The following is a 22,404-nucleotide window of genomic DNA, read 5'->3' as shown; positions in this document are numbered from 1 at the left end:
TGATTGTCGAGAGGTTTGTGATTAGAGAACTCTCACAGTATTTAGATGCTTTTGGTCTTCTTGACCCCAGTCAATCAATGTACAAACCTGGCTATAGCACATAGTCACCCAGTGCAATCAATGAAGTCTATCTCCTCCTGGTGACTGATCAAAGGCAAGTGCCCATGCAGGTATATTAGATCTATCAGCTGTCTTTGACACTATTGATCACGAGGTGTTGCTGACTCCCTTGCAGACCTTGGTGGGAGTGGATATGACTACTTTTCAGTGGCTTCATTCTTTTCTTGGAGGGATCTCAATGGGTTGTTGTTGACAGTTTTTCCTCTTCCTGAAAAATGCTCTGGTGCAGGGTGCCACAGGGTGTCTTTTTGTCACCTTTCCTTTTTCTCATGTATTTGAGGCTGTTAGGAGGGTTAATAGGGAGCAATGTAATGTGGAGTTTTCAGTATGCTGGTGACACCCTGCTCTATGTCTCTGTCTCGTAGAACTCTGATGATGTGATGAAGTGCCTCAGCCAGTGTTTAGTCAAGAGTGGGGCTTGCATGACAATGAGCTGGCTGAGGTTCAACCCAGATAAGACTGAGGTGACGATGGTGGATTGGGAAAGCAGCTAGAGCAGATGGTGCATATAACCAATCTACTGAAATTCCCTGTGAAAGGAATGGAGCTTTGACTCTGGGGCAGTCGTCCTGGCTGGCTGCTCTAGTACCAAGAACCCCGGGAGCCAGGACCCTGGCAAGCCTGCTGAGGAGCTGTGAGCCTGGGAGCAACGTCTCCTAGGGCATCCAGGCTCTTGGTTCCCTGTCAACTTGCCAGGTGGCCTGTTGAGGAGCCAGGCAGGCAAGCTGCCAGGAAACGAGGCAGGTTTCTGATGGAGTCAGGCAGGGTTCTTTGGAATTTTGTTAAGATTGAACAACCAACTTCACTAAACATTTCTGATTTCAATGAGTTGGCAAATTCTAGCCAAGAAATGTTTCATCAGAATTTTTCTGACCAGCTATAGTTGCAGCCTTTCTTTTGGGTGCAGACCTTGCCACTGTACCCAGACATTAGTCTCTTTAGGATTAAACTACACCTCTACCCCGTTATAACACTACCCGATATAACATGAATTCGGATATAACGCGGTAAAGCAGCAGCTCTGGGAGGGTGGGGCTGTGCACTCTGGTGGATTAAAGCAAGTTTAATATAACGCGGTTTCACCTATAGCGCATTAAGATTTTTTGGCTCCTGAGGACAGCGTTATATCGAGGTAGAGGTGTATTGCAAAGAATGCTACCTGGGGCTATGCCTTCAAATCATTTGGAGATGGAACGTGGTGCAGAGCTCAGCGGCCAGGGCCGGCTCCAGGCACCAGCTTACCAAGCAAGTGCTTGGAGCGGCCACTCCGGAGAGGGGCGGCACGTCCAGCTGTTCGGTGGCAATTTGGCGGACGGTCCCTCACTCCTGCTCGGAGCGAAGGACCTTCCGCTGAATTGCAGCCGCAGATCGCGATTGCGATCGCAGATTTTTTTGTTTTTGTTTTTTTTGTTGTTTGGCTGCTTGGGGCGGCCAAAACCCTGGAGCCGGCCCTGTCAGCGGCTCACTTTTCCAGTGCAGTATCTTGCTGGGAGCACACGACACTTTTGCTCTGTGATCTGCCTTGGCTGCCTGTATGTTTCCAGGTGGAATTTAAGGTGTTTGCTATGACCTATAAACTGCTAAATGGCCTGGGACTGGCCTACTTGAGGGATCACCTCTCTCCACGTGCCACACGGCCATGGGTGAGGTCAGCAGAGGTGCCTGATTTAGATCTCCCTCCTCATAAAAGAGAGGGGGCCGTGGGCACAGCTTTCTCTGTGAGGTCTCTGAGGCCTTGGCTACACTTGGGGATTCAAAGCGCTGCCGTGGCAGCGCTGTGAAGCATAGATTCATAGATTCATAGATTCTAGGACTGGAAGGGACCTCGAGAGGTCATCGAGTCCAGTCCCCTGCCTGCATGGCAGGACCAAATACCATCTAGACCATCCCTGATAGACATTTATCTAACCTACTCTTAAATATCTCAAGAGATGGAGATTCCACAACCTCCCTAGGCAATTTATTCCAGTGTTTAACCACCCTGACAGTTAGGAACTTTTTCCTAATGTCCAACCTAGACCTCCCTTGCTGCAGTTTAAACCCATTGCTTCTTGTTCTATCCTTAGAGGCTAAGGTGAACAAGTTTTCTCCCTCCTCCTTATGACTCCCTTTTAAATACCTGAAAACTGCTATCATGTCCCGTCTCAGTCTTCTCTTTTCCAAACTAAACAAACCCAATTCTTTCAGCCTTCCTTCATAGGTCATGTTCTCAAGACCTTTAATCATTCTTGTTGCTCTTCTCTGGATCCTTTCCAATTTCTCCACATCTTTTTTAAAATGCGGTGCCCAGAACTGGACACAATACTCCAGCATGAGTGTAGTCGCGCCGCCAGTGCTGGGAGAGCTCTCTTGCAGCGCTGTATGTACTCCACCTCTCCGAGGGGAGTAGCTTGCAGTGCTGCGAGCGAGCGTGCAGTGCTGCAGGCGCTGATTACACTGGCGCTTTACAGCGCTGCACTCGCTGCGCTCGGGGGGGGAGGGGGTGTTTTCACACCCCTGAGAGCAGCAAGTTGCAGCGCTGTATCGCGCCAGTGTAGCCAAGGCCTATGACTCTAGAACTTACTCCCTTTATTGTCTGAAATAGCCTGAATTTGGTGAATTCTGGGCATGCTGCAAAAGACACCTGTATAATAGAGTCGCTGGAGAAGGCTAAAGGTATGCATCCTAGATGACAAAGGAAGTAGGTGGCTGGCTAAGTTCCTGTGGAGCTAATTTTAAGGCTGCAGAGATCTAATTCAATTGTACTCAGGGGAGGGATAGCTCAGTGGTTTGAGCATTGGCCTGCTAAACCTAGAGTTGTGAGTTTAATCCTTGAGAGAGCCACTTAGGGATCTGGGGCAAAATCAGTATTTGGTCCTGCTAGTGAAAGCAGAGGGCTGGACTCAAGGTCCTTTCCAGTTCTAGGAGATAGGACATCTCCATTAATTTATTTTATATTTATTTTTTATCACTAATTATGTTGGGATGCCTAGAGCCTGAGATGTCTTTATTATTTTAGATCTTAATGAATAAGATGCCAATGACTGTGGTAATTAAGCCAGTCCAGATTTGATTCAACAACTACAGAAGAAAGGGAGATTTATAATAATACTTAACACTTATATACTACTATTGAATTTAAAGATTTTCTCATGTGTAGTCAAATACCATTATCCCTATTTTAATTTGGGGAAACTGAGATATAGAAAAATTACCGGTAAGTGATTTGCCAATGTTACACAATCAGTTGGACAGCTGGATATACCAAGGGCTGGTCTATACAGAAAGTAAGTGTGAGGCAGACGGGGGGTGTAAATCTACAGCATTCTAGCCTGCCATGCACTAACTGGTTGTGTGGACCCAACTACCATGCACTAAAAATTTCATAGTGCACTTTGACCTACTAACTATGGAACTTTTAATGTGCAGCAGCAGTGCTCACATGGCCAGTTGGTGCACTGCAGGCTAGAGCGCTATGGATTTACACCCGCCTGGTTGTGCACTAAATCTTTGTATAGACAGGTTCCCACATTTCCTGTCTTACAGTCTGTCCATTAGAATCTGTTGCTTCCCAATTATTAATCTGTTCAGCTATTTCCATGCCTGTTACATTTTGGCTAGAAAATTCAATCTTGTAACCTAATTGACACCACATAAAGAATGATTAAAAGTCACCATTTCCTGAGTCTGAAGGTTGCATGGAAAGTCTATGAATATAGTTATGAACATAATCAGAATAGTTCTTCGAGTGCTTGCTCATGTCAATTCCATTGTAGCTGTGCACGCGACCATGTGTGCGGTTTTCAAAGACTTTTGCCTTAGTGGTATCCGTAGGGCCGGCTGTGGCGTTCTCTAAAATTTCAGGCACCACGTCCGTACGCCCTCTCAGATCCTTCTTACCGCCCATGGTGGTTAGTCAGAGTGCCTCTGTCCCTTGCTCTGCAAGTGGTCAGCATTTTTTCCTTCTATCTCAACCTTGTGCTTCCAGCTGTAAATAGTTCAATTGTTTGTTAATAAGCTGTTAAGTGTTTAGTTACATACTGTCCCAGCGGGGACTTTGCCTCAGGCACGGCATGTCCCAGTCTCCAGATTTTAAGCCCTGTTCCACGTGTATCAGGCCTATGCCTGTTAGCGACCCGCACGATAGCTGTCTAAACTGCGTTGGGGAATCCTACATAAAAGAAAAGTGTCACATCTGTAAAAACTTTTGTCCTAGGACACAGAGAGAATGTGACATATGTCTAAGGGCCTTCCTGATGCACGCTGCCCTACGCCCAGTTTTGGAACTGGCACAACCTGACATGGCACCCAGCGCTTCAGCTTTGGTGTGTAGCGTACCCCTGGCACCGGGTTCCTCCCAGCACCGATCTCCATCATCAGTGCCGAAAAAGAAAAAGAAGAAGACTGCACCAAGCAAGTCCGACCAAGGGGCTCTGGGCACCTACAGTGGAATTGACCTGAGCAACACATCTCGAAGAACAACAGTTACGAAAAGGTGGGTAACCGTTTTTTGCAAATTGTCTTCATGTCAGAGAGAGTCCATCCTAACTAGGAATATCCATCACTCTTACAGTGTGGTATGGAATTTCCAAAGCTGCATAAAGGAATTTCAGAGAAGAACCACAAGAATGATTCAAGTATTTGAAAACATGCCTTATAGACTCAAGGAGGTCAATCTATTTAGATTAACAAAGAGAAAGTTAAGAGGTGACTTGATTACAGACTCTTATTACCCATCATCAAATATTTGTGGAACAAATATTTTATGATGGGCTCTTCAATCTATCAGGGAGAGATCTAACACAATGGTCCTTTCTGGCCTTGGAATCTATGAATTGGATGCCATTTGAAAATCTCAGCCTTAAAAGATAAGTATTAGACCAATAAATCTAGAAGTAATTTTATACATTTTTTATATATTTGCATCTTGCAAAACAGCTCCATCATTGAGTCAACATTGCAAGCACAGCTTGCTTCTAGATCAGTGCTAGCGCTTGTAAACAGATGTTGTTCAGTAAAGAACGGCTTTACTACTGTTTTGCCAGTATTTCAGTTATCTTTATGTATTCATCTTTGTAGCTGCAATCATGGCAAAAGCTCTTGTGCTGGGTTTCCCTCAAAGAGCCTCACACTGAAATTCTTGGAGAATAAACCAATGAATATTTCAGCCCACGCTCTGAGTGGATGACCTCCAATCCCTGTAGATAGCTCTACAGTGAGTCATAAGTATTGTCCAACCCTGACTTTCCTAACATTTTCCATTCACTGCGGGTTACTCTGTGTTAGCTGCAGAATAATGATTTTCAACAGTTCATATGTTAGAGCATCAGGGAATTCTGTTTAAAAGAAATGAATTAACTACATTTAAATAAATCTATGCTCCTTGTGGTGTTCTCTGTGTGGCAGTTAGACTTCTTTTCCTTGCTATGAATTTCTGTTTGGCAAGCTTAGCACTTCAAGCAGGCAGCTAGCAAATAGAGCTAAAAATTGCCTGGCTATCACTCATTAAAGCGTGTGCCAGACCATGTACTATGACCTCTGAATGCCATTCAGTTGATCTCTTCCATGTTCCTCTTAATTTTATTTACCAGCATGCCCAAATTTTGCTATGGAGGAGAAATTAGGCCATCCTGATAAGTGGAGCCATTTAATCATAACATTTCTGATTGTTATACAATGGATGTATTATCTGCACACAAAACAGGGCAGGGTATATCTAGGATCATATAGCAAGGGCATGAGCTTCACTTTTAAAAGTCCAGCTGAAACTCATAAACCATGGAAAATATACAAGGCATAAGAGGTAATATTATAATACCTAGCTTTTATAAAGCATTTTTCATCAATAGATCTCAAAACACTTTACAACTAAGGTCAGTATCACTATTCCCATTTTATATGGGGAAACTGAGCCACGGAGCAGTAAAGTGACTTGCTCCAGGTCACTCTGCAGGCCTGTGGCAGGTCTGGGAATAGAACTCAAGCCCCTTGAGTCCAAATTCAATGCTTTTATTTGAAAATATTAGCATTAGATTCACAGTTATATAGCAAAATTGATATAAAATGATGCAAAATACACCTCTACCTGGATATAACGCGACCCAATATAACACAAATTTGTGTATAACGCAGTAAAGCAGCGCTCTGGGGGAACAGGGCTGCACACTCCAGCCGATCAAAGCAAGTTCAATATAACGTGGTTTCACCTATAATGCGGTAAGATTTTTTTGGCTCCTGAGGACAGCGTTATATCGGGGTAGAGGTGTAGGTATAATCTACTGAAAATTGTATATCTTTTAAAGTCCCCACTGTACTGCCTTGCATTACAAAATGATTGCAAAGGAACCGGGAGAAAATATCAATTATACCAAGATTTAGAGAGAGAGAAAAATGGAGAGAGAGACCTGCAAGATTGGAAAGACAAAGACACTATGCCAAAAAGTACAAGAACTTGTCCCCACTCCTTGTAGGTTGCAGGGTACCTACTGAAAGCAAGTCCTGCAAATGGATGAAACATCAGGTATGCAAAATGCAGTGAGAACATTATCCATATACTCTGAGAGGCATGTGGTCCATTGCAAAATATACAACCAGCTCAAGTAAAAAAAAAATTACTAAAATGTTATGATGAATCCTCTTTATATCCCCTTTCTCTCTTCCTTTGAAGACTGGATGTTTATCCAGGATTTGACCATCAGTTGATAAAGGTCAGATTTTTAAAGGTATTTAGATATATAAAGCTGCAGAAAAGTGCCTAGTGGGATTTTCAAAAGCATCTATGTGCCTAATTCCCATTGATTTCAAATTTGTAATTCCACTAAGTGCCAATTTGCATCTTTAGGTGCCTAAATATCTTTAAAAATCTATCCCTGAATCATGACACAAAGGTAGCAAGTTGAGGGTTTTAATTCAGACAAAGGCAAACCCTTAAAATCCCTCCCAGTCATGAGTGCCGTTTTTCTAAATCTCTTTGAACTGAGAAACTTGCAAGATTTGAGTTTCTCACAAGACTTCCAAATGATTTTGATTCTTGTGTCTATCAGAAAATGAAATTTAAAACTGATAAAAAGAAACTTTTTCACACAATGCACCAGTTGGCACATGATATAATTGAAGCAAAGAGCTTAGCAGAAGTCATAAAAAGGATTGGACATTTATATGAATAACAAGAATGTCTGATGTTATGATGATAAGGAACAAAATAAACAATCCTCTACCTTCAAAAAACCCAAAGGTTTGGGTTGGGATGTAAATCGTCAAGCTTCAGGGCATCAAGCAACATCTAACTAATGGTAATTAGGAAGAAACTTCCCCTGGGCAAAGTAACTTGTTACCTAATGGTTCCCCCCCCCATTAATATACATCTGCCCCAGGGAGGTAATGGATTCCAATGCTATGTTTTTTAACCTAATTACATTTGCCACATGCAGTATAATATTTCTGTCCTGAAGATTTCTTGGGGAGTGCGTGTGCGATAAAGTACTGCAGAATTATAAAAGAGATCTAATGCTTGGTCTATCTGCTCAACATATGATCTCCATATGCAAACCACATTTGCGCTGACAGGGAAAATCATAAACTTGGATTTCCAGAGGCAAGATTAAAGTAAAAATTTGAATTTATATCCATAAAAATAGGGCCAGCAGCTGAGTTACATCTATCTTTGAGAATTTGTAAGAAGAGTAGCCAATTTGATGAAAAGAAAATTAGAACTGATTCTTGTTTCTGCTCAGGCCTAAAAAGTTTATTGTGACTGCTTATACCATCATTCTTCAGGAAATGAGCTTGTAGACCCCATCATTGTTATAACTATATAGTAGTTTATTTAGCAAAGAATGTGATTGCTTATAAAAAGTAAAACTGAACCTGGAGAAGTTTGAAAATTTGGGAAGTTATATCTATATCTTGTGTATTCTGTGGCACATGAGCCCTGAGCACTTTAGCAGGGCTAATAACTAGGGCTATGGGCCCAAGGGAGTTGGGGCCAGATTTTTAAATTTATTTAGGCACCTAAAGATGCAGATAGGTGTCCAATGGGACTTTTAAAAGGAGATCAATGGGATTTGGATGCCTAACACCTTCAGGCTCCTTTGAAATTCCCACTCACTCTTCTTCTTGACTAGAAATGATTCAGAGGAAATTTTTAAAAATGGCTAAGTACAATAATCGTAATAGACAATGACTCTCTTAAAGAAATTGTAGTATGAATTGCTAAGTGTTTGATGTACCTATTCTTGGCCAATTGATTGAGGTTAATTTCTGATAGGGTTTTAATAATGATACTGAGTACTTTGGACAGTTTTTTACTGTTTCAAAGGGTTTTACAAATAGAAATCAGTTCTCAACATGTCTGTTTGAAATAGGTGTTGGTGCATTTTACATGTAGGAAATCTGAGGTAGGGTGGTTTGCCCAAGGCCACAGAGGGGGTCACTGTCAAATATGGGACTGGAATTTAGGTGTTTGTGATTCCTAGTCCTCTGCTCAGAGCATTCTTCTTTCTACAGGGCTAAGATGTTTAGTAATGGCCAAACCTCAGAAAGATTGGAGTTCTAGGTAGGCTCAGAGAGCATGCAAGATTTGCATATTTATTTGAACTCCAGGCCTGATTCTGCTGAGTGCAGTCAACACCTCTTGACTTCAGTTTGAAATTACTTCAGGGGGAGTCTTAGAGTCGGGCTCTTTTTGAATTTGGTTTGTGAAACTGAAGTAGAAATCTCATTGGTGGACCTGCTTTTAGTCAGGCCGGAAGTGCATGTCCATACTTGTGCTTCTGGTCCCATATGAAAAATAACGGGACAAAAGTTAACCAGACCATCTCAGATCTCAAAGCGTTGTCTCACATATACCTAACCTATGTCACTTCAGTTCTGCTGTATTCCCTTACATATTTGACCTCCTCCTTTACTTCGTAGATAAGAAAATAAGTTGTATTGTACACAATTTTGTTCAGTTTTAATAAAACACTGTAACAAGAAAAGGGTTGATGGTTCCAGACTACAAAGTACTGCCTGCGTAATCACAGTGACAGGGTTATTCAGTGATGCAAATGCAGCAGGCCCCTTGACAGTGAAAATTCTAATTGATTGTTATGAATATGCAGACCCCAATCCTGCATGTTGGTCTGTGTGGGTGAACCCCTGCACCTGTCTATCAGAACTTATTGCAGGACTGGGGCCTGAGCTGCTAGGAGATGAATTCTGTAATGATTTTTCATAGATTGTTGCACATGACAAAATTAATTTTCTTTTGGTGAAAGTAGTTTTGATAAGCCAGCTGAGCCAGAAATAACTATGGTATGGCAAAGTCTCTCTCTCTTAGATCTTTGCTTTGGAACAGAAATCACATACAGTAACGGTACGTCTACAGTACGAAATTAATTCGAACTTATTCTATTTGAATTTTTGGTAGCGATTTTATACGTTCGGTGTTGTGTGTCCCCACTAAAGTGTGTGAATTCGGCAGAGTGCGTCCACAGTACCGAGGCTAGCACTGAATGTCGGAGTGGTGCACTGTGGGAAGCTATCCCACAGATCTCGCAGTCCCCACTGCCCATTGGAATTCTGGGTTAAGCTCCCAGTGCATGATGGGGCAAAAACATTCTCGCGGGTGTTTCTGGGTGTGTGCCGTCCCTTGCTCCTCCCTCCGTGAAAGCTACGGCAGACGCCATACTGCCAGCGGACGGTGCGGTACAGTGCACTGCCTGTCTCCTGGTACTATGAATCCACCTCGCATATCCTCTCATCTTTCTATCTACTCTTTTATCTAACCATTTCCCGCCTCTTTTCAGCTACCGTGAACCGAGCAGCACAGCTTCTGCCGCAAACTCTGCTCTCTCACTCTTGCATTGCTAGCTAATTTTTCCATGTTGTCAGTCCTGGGCTCCCATGGAAGCTACAGAAGGCAACAATTTCCCGCCGTTTTTCGGCCATCGTGAACTGAGCTGCACAGCTTCCGCTGCAAACTCTGCTCTCGCTTCCGCAGCAAACTCTGCTCTCCTGCTCTTGCAGCTCTAGTGAGCTTCCCGCCTCCATGAAAGCTACAGAATACAACCATTTACCACCTTTTATCGGCCATCTTGAACCCAACAGCTCTCCTATGTTTTGTGCCTTTTTTCCAGGATTACCTGTGCAGGCGCCATAGTGCGGCAAGCATGGAGCCCGCTCAGATCTCCGCTGCAGTTTTGACCATTGTAAATACCTCGCGCATTATCCAGCAGGATGTGCAGTACCTGCAAAACTGGGCGAGGAAGCGACGACAGTGTGATTACTATACTGATGAGGACATGGACACAGACGTTCCTAGCAGCATGGCATGTGGCGATTGGGAGATCATGGTGGCATTGGGCCAGGTTCAAGCCGTGGAACGCTGATTCTGGGCCCGGGAAACAAGCACAGATTGCTGGGACCGCAGGTCTGGGATGATTCCCAGTGGCTGCGAAACTTTCGTAAGCATAGGGCCACTTTCATGGAACTTTGTGACTTGCTGTCCCCTGCCCTGAAGCGCAAAGACACCAAAATGAGAGCAGCCCTCACAGTTGAGAAGCAAGTGGCCATAGCACTGTGGAAGCTTGCAATGCCTGACAGCTACCGGTCAGTCGGGAATCAGTTTGGAGTGGGCAAATCTACTGTAGGGGCTGCTGTGCAGCAAGTAGCCAACGCAATCATTGACCAACTGCTATCAAGGGTAGTGACTTTGGGAAATATGCAGACCATTGTGGATGGCTTTAATGCTCTGGTGTTCCTTAACTGCGGCGGGGCAATAGACGGAATGCATATCCCTATCTTGGCCCTGGCACACGGGAGCGGCCAGTATGTAAACCGCAAAGAGTACTTTTCCATGGTGCTGCAAGCACTGGTGGATCACAAAGGACATTTCACCAACATCAATGTGGGATGGCCAGGAAAGGTGCATGACGCTCACATCTTCAGGAACTCTGGTCTGTTTGAACAGCTGCAGGAAGGGACTTACTTCCCAGACCAGAAAATTACTGTTGGGGATGTTGAAATGCCTATAGTTATCCTCAGGGACCCAGCCTACCCCTTAATGCCATGGCTCATGAAGCCATACACAGGGACCCTGGACAGTAATAAGGAGCAGTTCAACTATAGGCTGAGCAAGTGCAGAATGGTGGTAGAATGTGCTTTTGGATGTTTGAAAGTGCGCTGGCGCAGTTTACTGACTCAGTTAGATCTCAGCACAACCAAGATTCCAATTGTAATTGCTGCTTGTTGTGTGCGCCACAATATCTGTAAGAATAAGAGGGAGACGTTTATGGTGGGGTGGGAGGTTGAGGCAACTTGCCTGGCAGCCAATTTTGCACTGCCAGACAACAGGGTGATTAGAAGAGTGCAGCAGGGCGCGCTGCGCATCAGAGAAGCTTTGAAAGCCAATTTCATGACTGGCCAGGGTATGGTGTGACAGTTGTGTTTGTTTCTTTTGAAGTAACCCGCCCCTATATATATGAAAGGAAATAAAGTCAAAATTGTTTAAAAACTGTTCTTTATTATTTGTTGCACAACACATTGAGAAGAATCCGAAGGTAGACCGGCAGGTTAGGGGGGTGGTGGAGGAGGGAAGGACAAGTCCAGAAACCAAATCAAAAGTTTGCATATGCCAGCTTTCTGCTGCTTGGGCAATCCTCTGGAGTTGAGTGTGTGGGTCCCCATAGCCTCCCCCTCGTGTTCTTGGGCATTTGGGTGAGGAGGCTATGGAACTTGGGGAGGAGGGAGGGTGGTTATACAGGGGCTGCAGCGGCAGTCTGTGGTCGTGCTGCCTTTCCCACATTAGATCCACCATACAGTGGAGCATGTCAGTTTGCTCCCCCATGAACTTGACCATAGCGTCCTGCCTGCTCTCATCGCATGCATCCCTCCTCTCTTCGTGTTCCTGTAATGCTTTATGGGACTCTGCAATTTTTTGCCTCCACGCATTCAGCTGGGCCCTATCAGTGCGGGAGGACTGCATGAGCTCGGCAAACATATCATCCCGAGTTTGTTTTTTCCGCCTCCTAATCTGGACCAGCCCCTGGGACGGAGTAGATAGGGGCCGTGTTGAAACATTTGAACCTGCGGGAGGAGAAAAAGGGAAGGTAGTATTTTAAAAGATACATTTCAGAGAACAAAGGGGACACTCCTTCTAGTGAAACAGGCAATTCATAGTACACAGCATATGCTCTTTCTGTACAAGTTAGCATTTTGCCTCTTATACCGAAGTACCTGCCACTTTGGTGTGAGTAAGCGATCACACATGGCCAGGCAACAGAATTCAGCTTGCAGGCAGCCTAGGGGCACGCAGGGTTCTGCTTCTTCTACATTCATTTCAATGCTTTCAAACTGCTGGGCCCCCTTTCCCATAGCAAGCAATGCCTGGTGGGTTTGCCATATAAAAGGAAGGCCTGCGGGTTCTCTGGGATGATCGCTTCACACAACACCTCCCCCCCCGCCCCCACGTGACTCCGATGAGGCTCTGAGCAGGGATGAGCCCTTAAAACTAAACGCGAACAGCCCAGCGTGGCTGGGTTTCCCCCCCGCCCCCCACCATGTAGCTCCGATCAGGCTCTCACTCACCAGAAGTACCTTCTCCAGGGTCATGGTCCAGGAGCCTGCCTTGGGGGTGGGGGGAGGCTATTGGCTCCAGCATTAAGAATAGTTCCTGGCTAGGGGGGAAAACGGATTCCCCACTTGCTGCCTGTGCACTGTCGTCCTCCTCCTCCTCCTCTTTGTCCTCCAATGACTCATCCTCCTCGCTCCTTGCAACTCCCCCCTTGCAGGTGTCCATGGACAGTGGTGGGGTAGCGGTGGCATTACCCCCCATAATTGCATGCAGCTCACAGTAGAAGCGGAATGTATGGGGCTGTGACCCAGAGCGCCCGTTCGCCTCCCTGGCTTTTTTGTACACTTGCCTGAGCTCCTTGATTTTTGTACGACACTGCTCTGTGTCCCTGGAGTATCCTCTTTCCGTCATGGCCCTGGAGACTTTAGCGTACGTATTTGCGTTCTTTTTTTTGGAACGTAGTTCTGCCATAACAGATTCGTCTCCCCAGCATGCAATGAGATCCAGAACCTCTCTTTCGGACTATGCTGCAGCTTGTCTGCGAATCCAGGACTGCATGATTTCTTGTGATGGTGGACTCTGCATAGTCGCCTGTGATGGTGGACTGTGCTGATGGTCACCTGTGCTGATAGTGACCAAACAGGAAATGAAATTCAAAAGTTCCCGGGGCTTTTCCTGCCCACCTGGCTAGTGCATCGGAGTTGAGAGTGTTGTCCAGAGCGGTCACAAGGGAGCATTCTGGGATAGCTCCTGGAGGCCAATAACATCGAATTGCCTCCACAATACCTTTAACCCGGGATTGCGATCTCGATTTAAGTGCTACTCCACTTGCCGAGGCAGAGTACAGAAATTGGATTAAAGAGCCCTTTAAATCGAAAAAAAATGGTTTGGTCATGTGGATGGAATCATTTTTTTTCAAATTAACTTGGCTAATTCCGAAATAACAGATTAGTGTAGACCAGGGCTAAGTAATGAAAATATTTAGCAATTCTAATTTTATTTTAAAAACATTTTGGTACATCATCAAAATGGGTAATAGTGTTCTATTAATGAAGCCACATCACTAATACTTAGTGCTGTCAGCTTCTGGGTGGCTATAATTGCATTTCTGTGGAGATTGGTCTTTCTTAACTTGTTAAAATTAGGTTGGAGTTTGAGGTTTTATTCAGTATGAACTTGAATAAAATATTTTAACCAGCCTAACAATTTGTGCTACTTGAATAAACTATATACTTTTGGAACAGTAAATTAAAGAGACCAGTGCTTTGCTGTGGTTAGCAATATATCCTTTGTTCCTTTTAATTCCCGTGAGCTATACTAAGAAGAAGAGTCACAGATGTGTGGCAACCATAAGCAAAAGCAACCCTTGAATACATCTCCCGCTCCAAACTGAATACCCTCCCCTACAACTATTTTTTTTTAAATTCTCTGGACATTGAGGAGAATTTAATATAAAGAGCTACATTTCATGACCAAAGTCTGGATTCAGTTACACATGTTCCATGAATAATATGGAGCTTGTATTGCTAAAGTCTCACCCGTCCTGTTGAAATTTGTTCCTTAAAACACTGGACGAAGTGCTGTCAGTTCTTATCCCAGCTGGAAGCGATAAAAGTTTAATGTGCCAGCTAACATGTAGTACATATATATAAGGCACTTTTGAGAACAAAAGACAGTAAATAAAGGTTTTAAAAACAAGCAGTGCATTATGAACCCAATCTCTTTTTAAATTAATGCAAAATGAAACTGCACTTCTATAGTTAAATTACATTTCTACAAGTGTTTTGAACAGTAGATGAACACTGTGTACAGAATGAAGAAAAATGTTTGTCATGTTAGCCTGGTAACATAAAAGCATACTTGAGTTGTGGATTGCAGACATTCTGGCCCCATTGTGTTACCCTCATTCATGCTGGTGATAAATTATTTGTACAGGTAGTCCCAATTACTTTAATGAGTCACCGATGTTAGTTTAGTGTTGCATATTTGGACCGTTAATCCAAAAACCAGCAGAGGCCGAGTGGAGTTGAAGAGATGATCTTTCAGGCTCTGAAGGAGCTCAACCACAATACCAGATGGCCAGTTAGGAATGGCAGATTTCTGAAGTGGAGTCCAGCCATCTCAGCTGGAGGTTCATTGTGGGAAGACTAGGCCTTTGTATAGGACTTGAGGAAAGAGATTGCATAAGGACAACAGTAAATAATTCTTGACCGTGTAGCTTTGATATGGACTCCCAACTGTACAAGTCTTGAATTTCTTGATCTGCAAAGAGCATGTTGGAAGGGATAGAGCGTTGTAGCTGCCAGAGTAGGTTGGGGCAGTTTAAGAGAATCCAAGCTAGGGTGACCAGGAAGCAAGTGTGAAAAATTGGGACGGGGGTGCGAGGTAATAGGACCCTATATAATAAAAACCCCAAAATCGGGACTGTCCCTATGAAATTTGGACATCTGGTCACCCTAATCCAAGCAATGATCTGTTTTTGCACAAGAGAACTTCTAAACCAGCTTGAATGCTTGCACACGATGTCTAATACTAAGAATATATATATATAATACACACACACACACACACATATACATGAATCAATCACCATTGTACAGTGAACAGTTGTGACAGAATAAGGCTCTGAAGGACGAGCCTTATGTGTGTATTATTTGTTTTATTTTGGGTAAGATGATTTTTACATTTCTTGATATTAGGTTGGCAATAGCTCCTGCAAAAAGTGGCAAGACTTTTCACATCCAATGGTCCAGAGATACAGGAAAACCAAACCAAAAAGCAGCCCCTTTCTATATTTTTTGCAATGTTCTAAGTCTTCTGTGTGATGAAATGGTTTGTAAAAACTGCTGGTAGTACTGCTGCTTAGAAACTTACAGTGATGCAGGTGTTGCTGCCATTGGCATAGATGTTGTGACTGAAAACTTCTGGTCTGGGAAATAGGATTGGTCTGTTATTGTGCTGAACCAACAAACGCTACTGGAAAAGGGCAGCTCTCCAGGTCTCTTGTTTGTGGAACGTTGAAGCTTATTTTTTCAAAGTAGTTGTCCAAGTGTGGGGAAAATGCGAGCTACACTTTTGGAAAGTTATTCCAAGTAAGTTATTTTTTTTAAATGGGGAATATTAGAGCTTCTGAAGTCAGTGTGAAAATGGAAAAAGGGAATGAGAATTGAAGTCACAGCATTGACTTCAGCTGCTGCTATACAGGAGAGAAAATTAGATGAGGAACTTGCAGAAATGCCCTGACAATTTTCTGTAGGATATGGTTCTATTGCATTCATAGAAGAATAAGAATACTTGAGGTGGCAAAATAATTTCTTAAATGTGTATAGTGATTTTCATCTTAAAATGATCCCAAAATGCTTTACAAATGGTTCCACCAATATGTTTAGACCTGACACAGAGGAACCAGCTCTGGGTGCTACTGTATTACAAATGGTCAATAATAATGAGGGTGAGATGGTAGCTCAGTCTTCATTCACTTTAGTCTCTGCTGAGGTTTGTCAACAGAGATGTCAGTTACTGCCAGCTGTGATGGTGGGTTTATGATGTGGACACATGTTCAGCAAGCACTCAACTAGCAACTTGATTTCCTCACTTGGGGCCCAATCCTGTGAGAACCCCCTTCTATTGAAGATAATAGGAGTGAAGGGCTCTCAGCATCTTGCCAGGATCAAGCCCTTGATGCTTGTGAAAGGTAGCTCTATATAAACCAATGAATAATGATTTCACATAGGTCATTAACTATGAGATGACCATTAATTTCAATATTTACCAATACTGACTAGTTCTTGAACTGGTGCCTACAAGATGCTGTTTCCCATTACAAATTCCTTGAGTAATATGCCTGCTTTAGAGATAACACATTGTGATATTGCTGAGCCGTATTTTTGTGGTGCATTTATTTTTCATGTAAAGTGTTCTGGATCATATTGTCGTACCATTTTATATACACATTTTGTAATTTATAAACGCATGGTTTATCATTTTATATGACCAGTATATAAGAACTGAACTTTTTTTAATGAATGCTCAAAATAATAAATTTTGCACAAATTTGTTTGCATTAGCATTTGACATCCGACTGTTTTCTTAACATCTAAAATTCTTCTGTGGCTGCTTGGCTTTGTGGCAAAGATGCTAACTTGAATGATAAAATAACTATAGTCACTAGAGATGGGCCAAACTGTTTCAAAGAAGCTTAGATTTTTGTATATGATTCTTACGACCCCACCAAAAGTTTTCATTTGTAAATAAATAAATATTAATAAATCCTGTTTGTTGGATCACCAATAATCCAGTGACAATCTGTTCCGATAATATAATGCTTATAGCTTAGTATGTCTGCTAGAGAGTTTTGTGAGTAGGACTAAGAAGGAACCAGTTTACCTGCGTTCTGTGTTGCTTAGAGGAAAATCCCAGCTTTCACACTGATTGGAATTGATCTTTTTTTTAAATAAATATTTTTTTCCTGTTCACATTTGGGCTCTTATTAACAATTACCCAAAGCACAGCAGACCATTGAACTGTTATTTATTTATGTATATTGCCATAATTTATAGGAGCCACAGTCAAAGACCAGAATCCCACTGTGCTAGGCACTGTACAAACACAGAACAAAAGAATGGTCTCTGCTCCAAAGAGCTTATGCCCAGAGCAGGCATTTTCCTCTCTGTTCTGACTATTGCTAGGTCAGCAGTTTGGACTACTTGTCAATTCAGATCAACAGAACTCCCACTGCAGGGAAAATAACGAGCCACCGAGTTTAAAGAATAATAAATGAATAAAGAAGAACAACAGTGCAAATATTTAGAAAGGTCTTGATCCACTTAGAACCTTTTAAGTGATTTTGCCATATTTATACACGGTGAATGCATCTCACCACCTAGCAATGCCACCATTGGTATAAGCACGGTTTTAATGTCCTAAAATAGTAAATATCCTTTATGGAAAAGTCATATAGAATGTAATAGGAATGAAACCCATAGGGTTCTGTGGAAATGTTGTAATAGGATTCTGTGGAAATTCCTTTAACGACCTACATATTTGAATAGAGAATGATGAATTTTCTTTAGAATTTCTAAGCCAACAGATAGAATTTAATAGAGAATTATGGGGGGAATTTTCAAATGCATGAACAGCACCTAAGTGCCCATCTCCCATTGTATGTAAATAGTTGAGCACCTAATTCCCATTTTTGTCTTTGAAAATCTCCCCTATGGCCCTAAGTTCTTTGGCAAAGGGACAGTGTCCCCATGTGTGTTTGTGTAGTGCCTAACACAATAAGGATCCAGTCCTGACGGGGGTTTCTGGATAGCAATAGAAATATTAAATAAAATTAGAAGTTGGTTTAAAAACTCTATAGTAATGTCTAGAGAACCACATTGATTTAATCTGTAATGAATTCTATAGGACTTTTCTGCAAGGGATGGTAGAGACTTCTTAAGACAAGGGACACTGAAGTAATGCTAAAATCATTATTCTATAGAATTGTAATAGGTATGAAACCAATACAGTTTTGTATACATTATTTTCAAAAACTATAATATTTTAAAACCAATTCATAGTATTATTTAATATTTATATTAGTAGCTTATAGAATCTCCAGTCTTCAATGTGGCTCCATTGGGCTAGGGACTTGAGTAATTAAGACATGGTTCCTGTTCCAGAGTTTGGGATACAATTGATGTGTTTAGGGTAAAGTTAAAGAGTCATGCTTGTCAATGTTTCTGCAGCATGTTTAGGGTTCTGACCTTACAGTGGGCAAGGCTATAACTACATGTTTACACATAAATTCATGGAGAGGTGGACTTTTCCCTAAGGATGGATTTACTTTTAAAATGCGAATATACTGAAACTTTATGGAAATGGGAAGTTCAAGAAATATCCAACTTCTGTTGGAATGAAAGGATTTTCAAATGCTGAACTGTCCAACGTGGTGCCCACAAGTGAGTTAAACATAATTTTGTGAGTCATGAAGAAGCAATTCTAAAGAAAAAAATGGCATGTGGTAATCAGATAGGAATTATAGGTGGTGTGGCGAACAGGCATTTTAAGACTCCAGTGCTCATATTACAAACTTTACAGCCATCAGAAAATCTAATGTCACTTGTAAAACCAGTTCAGATTCTCCAGTTCCTTGTTCAGATCCCAATTCTTAGTAACTTAACCCTCAGTAGACAAAAGGAGGTGATGAGTCTCTCTGGATTTATTACATATTTACTAGATACCGTCCTGACTGACTCACAAAGACCATTGCATTTACATTGAAAAACTATTTAGCTTTTAAAGAATGTAATGTTTTTAGTTCAGTTTGAAAATCTAGATCATGACTGATGCTCTCACTTCTCTGTTTAGTACAGATTATACACTGCAGTTTCCAGAGCTCTCAGTGAAATAGAAAGAGGTATTTGTATTTCCTCCTTCAGGCATAGAAAACACAGGAAGTGCAATATACAGTACTCAAAGGTTAAACCATATGGCATATGCTCTAGGATTGATATGGTACATTTGTGTGGTTATTCTACGGTACTGGGGACAAGAAGTATGGTCCAGTAATTGTCTACTAGCTTCTTGGGGTTGGGAAGAAAGTTCTGCTGTAAGCAGGTTATTCTATAACTGTCCACTGTGTGGTATCTTGCCCCTGTCTCTGAAGCATTAGGTACTGGCCATTGTTAAAATACCAGACTAGTTGGACTGCTGGTCTGACTGGGCATGGCATTTCTTGTGTTCTTATTTCCCCAATTAAAGTACCAGGAAGTCAGACCTGGGTTGGCTCCGCCCTAGACTTGTAGTGTGACCTTGAGACAATTATTTCAACTCTCTGTGCCCCGTTTTCCATTTGTGTAAAATGGGAATAATAATAATAATTCTTCCATGTTATGAGGCTGAATGGACTGATATTTGTGGAGTGATAGGAAAGCTTTAGAATGTGCTGGAGAAGTGAAAAGTATTAAGCTTCTCTGGTAGCCTGAAGCATATAGACAAGATTAAAAATGTGAGACATGCAATTTGGGTGCAATAGATTTTTTGTTTGTGGATAGAATCAAATGATTAATTTGTCCTGGTCCATTTTCTTTTATATATGATAGTTGTTGAAATCACTGGGAGTTTTGGGCTGTTCCAAAGCCCATTAAGATAAATGGAAAGATTCAATGGACTTTTCATAGAGACAAAGTTAAAGCAGTAGCAATAATCTTTGCATACCAAATGTCTGAATCCATTCAGCTCATTCCATTTTCAAATCTTGAGGAAGGCCTGAGGGTTGAAATAACAATCTGGTTGATCAGGGCCTGAATAAAATTGTAAATAAAGACTGTTCCTTTGATGTAACACATTAAAATCCTGTATGAGTGATTAGTAGTGATCTTAGATTGCTGTGATGTTTAATGTGCACGGTTCATTGCTCTTGCTCAGATTACAAAATACACTCTAGAGATGAGAGACCAGTTGGAACAGAACTGCATATGGAAAGATTAATTGTCACTTCCCTCATATTAGGAAGAGGAGGAAGAATCACTTTGGTATGTTAAGCCAAAAGCAATCTTTATGTTTTTCAGAGGAAATTATACAAGGAAGGAAATTAATATTGTGAGTGTTCCTGTAATACCAACATTCAGCGTTAGTTTTATGATACTATTCTGTACATATCCCAGGCTCCTCCATGATAACGCTGACTGCTGTTATTACAGGGTTCTTTTGTTCCTTATCAGCTGTGTTGGAGGGATAATTTTAAGACCACCAGGAGATTCTGGAGTATCACTTTACACAAGAAGTAAGAAAATTCAATCCCCACTTCAGATGAAGAAAGAGAGAGAAACCTAATCTTAACTCTAGATTTTGCCTATTCTGCACCCAGTCCTGCTGAGTCTCTGGTGCCCTTCTGTGAGCCCTGCTGAACTCATGTAGCAGGTCTTTTCATTTTGCTTCAGTGACAACATCAGGAGCACTGCTGTTCCAGCTCAAGGCTAATGAATGCAGCCAAATTATGATCATCTCCCTCAAATCAGTAGTAGAGAATTTTGATTTCCTGGCCTGCCAGTAGTGTGTTGGGGTTTCAGGTTCAAACACAGTTAGAAAAAGAGCAGAGAAAAGGAGACTAATCCTCCAGTGTTCACAAAACACAAACGAAACAGTGGAATGCAAACCCAGTGAAGTAATAATATATGACTGCTTTAATGTCATTTCAAAATGTCTGCACTGAAAGGAGCTTACCCATTGCACAATGAGATGGTGATGAAATCATCTTTAGTGTGTTTCCCCTAATTTACTTAGTTAGCTTTCAAAAGCATGCAGCCGTTCTGTCTGATGACCTAATGTGGCATGACTGGGAGCTTAGTTTATTTTCAACAGCTCCTTAATGCTAGAACTTGAACCTGTTACATCTGGGTTTTCTATAGAATTTGAGAAACCCATGGCTTGTCATTTATGAGAGGTGAAATTTTCATCTAAAGCTGCAACTAGGTGGAGAACATGCTGAATAGGATTTGCTTATATGACTGAACTATAAAAATAGCACAGTGTCTGGAAACAATTTGAAAAGGCTTTGCCACATGTACAGCACACCAGGAAAGACATTCTGGTCTTGAAACCGCCTAATAGTCCCATCAGGAAAATATGGTTTAACTTTCTGGAGTTTGCAGACATATGAATTATTATGGACACTGATGTCATTGAGGGATAACAACTTCATTCTCCATTTCCACCTGTGTAAATTATAAAGGAAGTGATACGGGGGCATGAAGATTAGTTATTTTGTATGGCACTTTGAAGTTGAAAAGCTCTATTGTACATATTTTGCTAAATATATTTAAAGTCTATGTATTAATGATATATATCTTCTCTCTCTCTCTCTCTCTTTCATGGTTTAGATATATTCTTCGTAAACTTTAATAGGGCTTGCAGTTTAGAAAATGCCAGCATTTTAAGGGTTAGATATGTGGCACACACTTCTGGATTATTGCTTAAAAAACACATGTACACACACAAGAAAGCCAAGGTGCAGATACATAAATGGGCTTTTATGTAAGCTGAAAAGTTTAAAAATGATTATACTCACATGCAACTTTGCTGAAGTGTTGTTTAAGGGAAATACATAAATAAAGAGCCAATATTTGTATGGAAAAGATTGCCATTGTAAGAAAAAAAAAGTCCTCCTTATGTTGTGGGTTTGTTAAAAATGCAAAACATTTTTGCCTTGGGTTTTCCCCAGAAATTAAAGGTAATTTTCAGAGTCAGCAAAGTGAAACACTGCAGCAAAAAAGACAAATTATTCTCTTGATAAAGTAGCAATATATTTCTATGTAAACTGCAAGTTTGCAACTGAGGTGAATTCACAAGAATTCAGAACCCAAAGAAGGCCACACAGTTGGATGGACAAAGTGCTATTGTGTGCTTTCCCTGTCTACTTCTCCTTTAGTCAACAAAGACTCATAACTGGGGATGGGCTGAAATCAAAACAATAGATCCAAACCAATCCTCCCCATTCCGAACTCTTGGGGATCCAAACTCAGATCTGCATCCCTAGTGGAATTCATCTACTGGCTCATTATTGGGCATTGTGTTACCTCCCCAGTTTCACATCCAGCTATTAGAAGGCTCTATAAACCCTCCAGCACAAGCCAGGGACGTACAACCTGAGGTCAGAGAGGACCAGGTTCAGGAGAGAGCCAGAGGCTACTTAGGAACAGGAGCAGCAGGCCAGGGGGAGCAGCCTGGTAGCAGGCTGCGGAGGAAAGGCTGATCAGCGAGCAGCC

The 22,404-nt window shown here is 42.0% G+C and overlaps 1 long non-coding RNA gene across 1 annotated transcript in view; it reads left to right on the top strand.

The window, feature by feature from the left end:
- LOC122172385 (uncharacterized) overlaps positions 1 to 4,588 on the top strand; it is an 88,403-nt gene extending 83,815 nt beyond the window's left edge. The window contains exon 3 of the long non-coding RNA XR_006172666.2: positions 4,316 to 4,588. This is a non-coding gene — a long non-coding RNA (uncharacterized LOC122172385). The remainder of the gene's footprint in view (positions 1 to 4,315) is intronic.
- Positions 4,589 to 22,404: the final 17,816 nt, after the last annotated feature.

Source organism: Chrysemys picta, chromosome 11, assembly GCF_011386835.1.
Source record: "Chrysemys picta bellii isolate R12L10 chromosome 11, ASM1138683v2, whole genome shotgun sequence".
Taxonomy (NCBI): domain Eukaryota; kingdom Metazoa; phylum Chordata; order Testudines; family Emydidae; genus Chrysemys; species Chrysemys picta.
The sequence above is the reverse complement of the archived record's forward strand: the minus strand, read 5'-3'. Positions and strand labels throughout refer to the sequence as shown.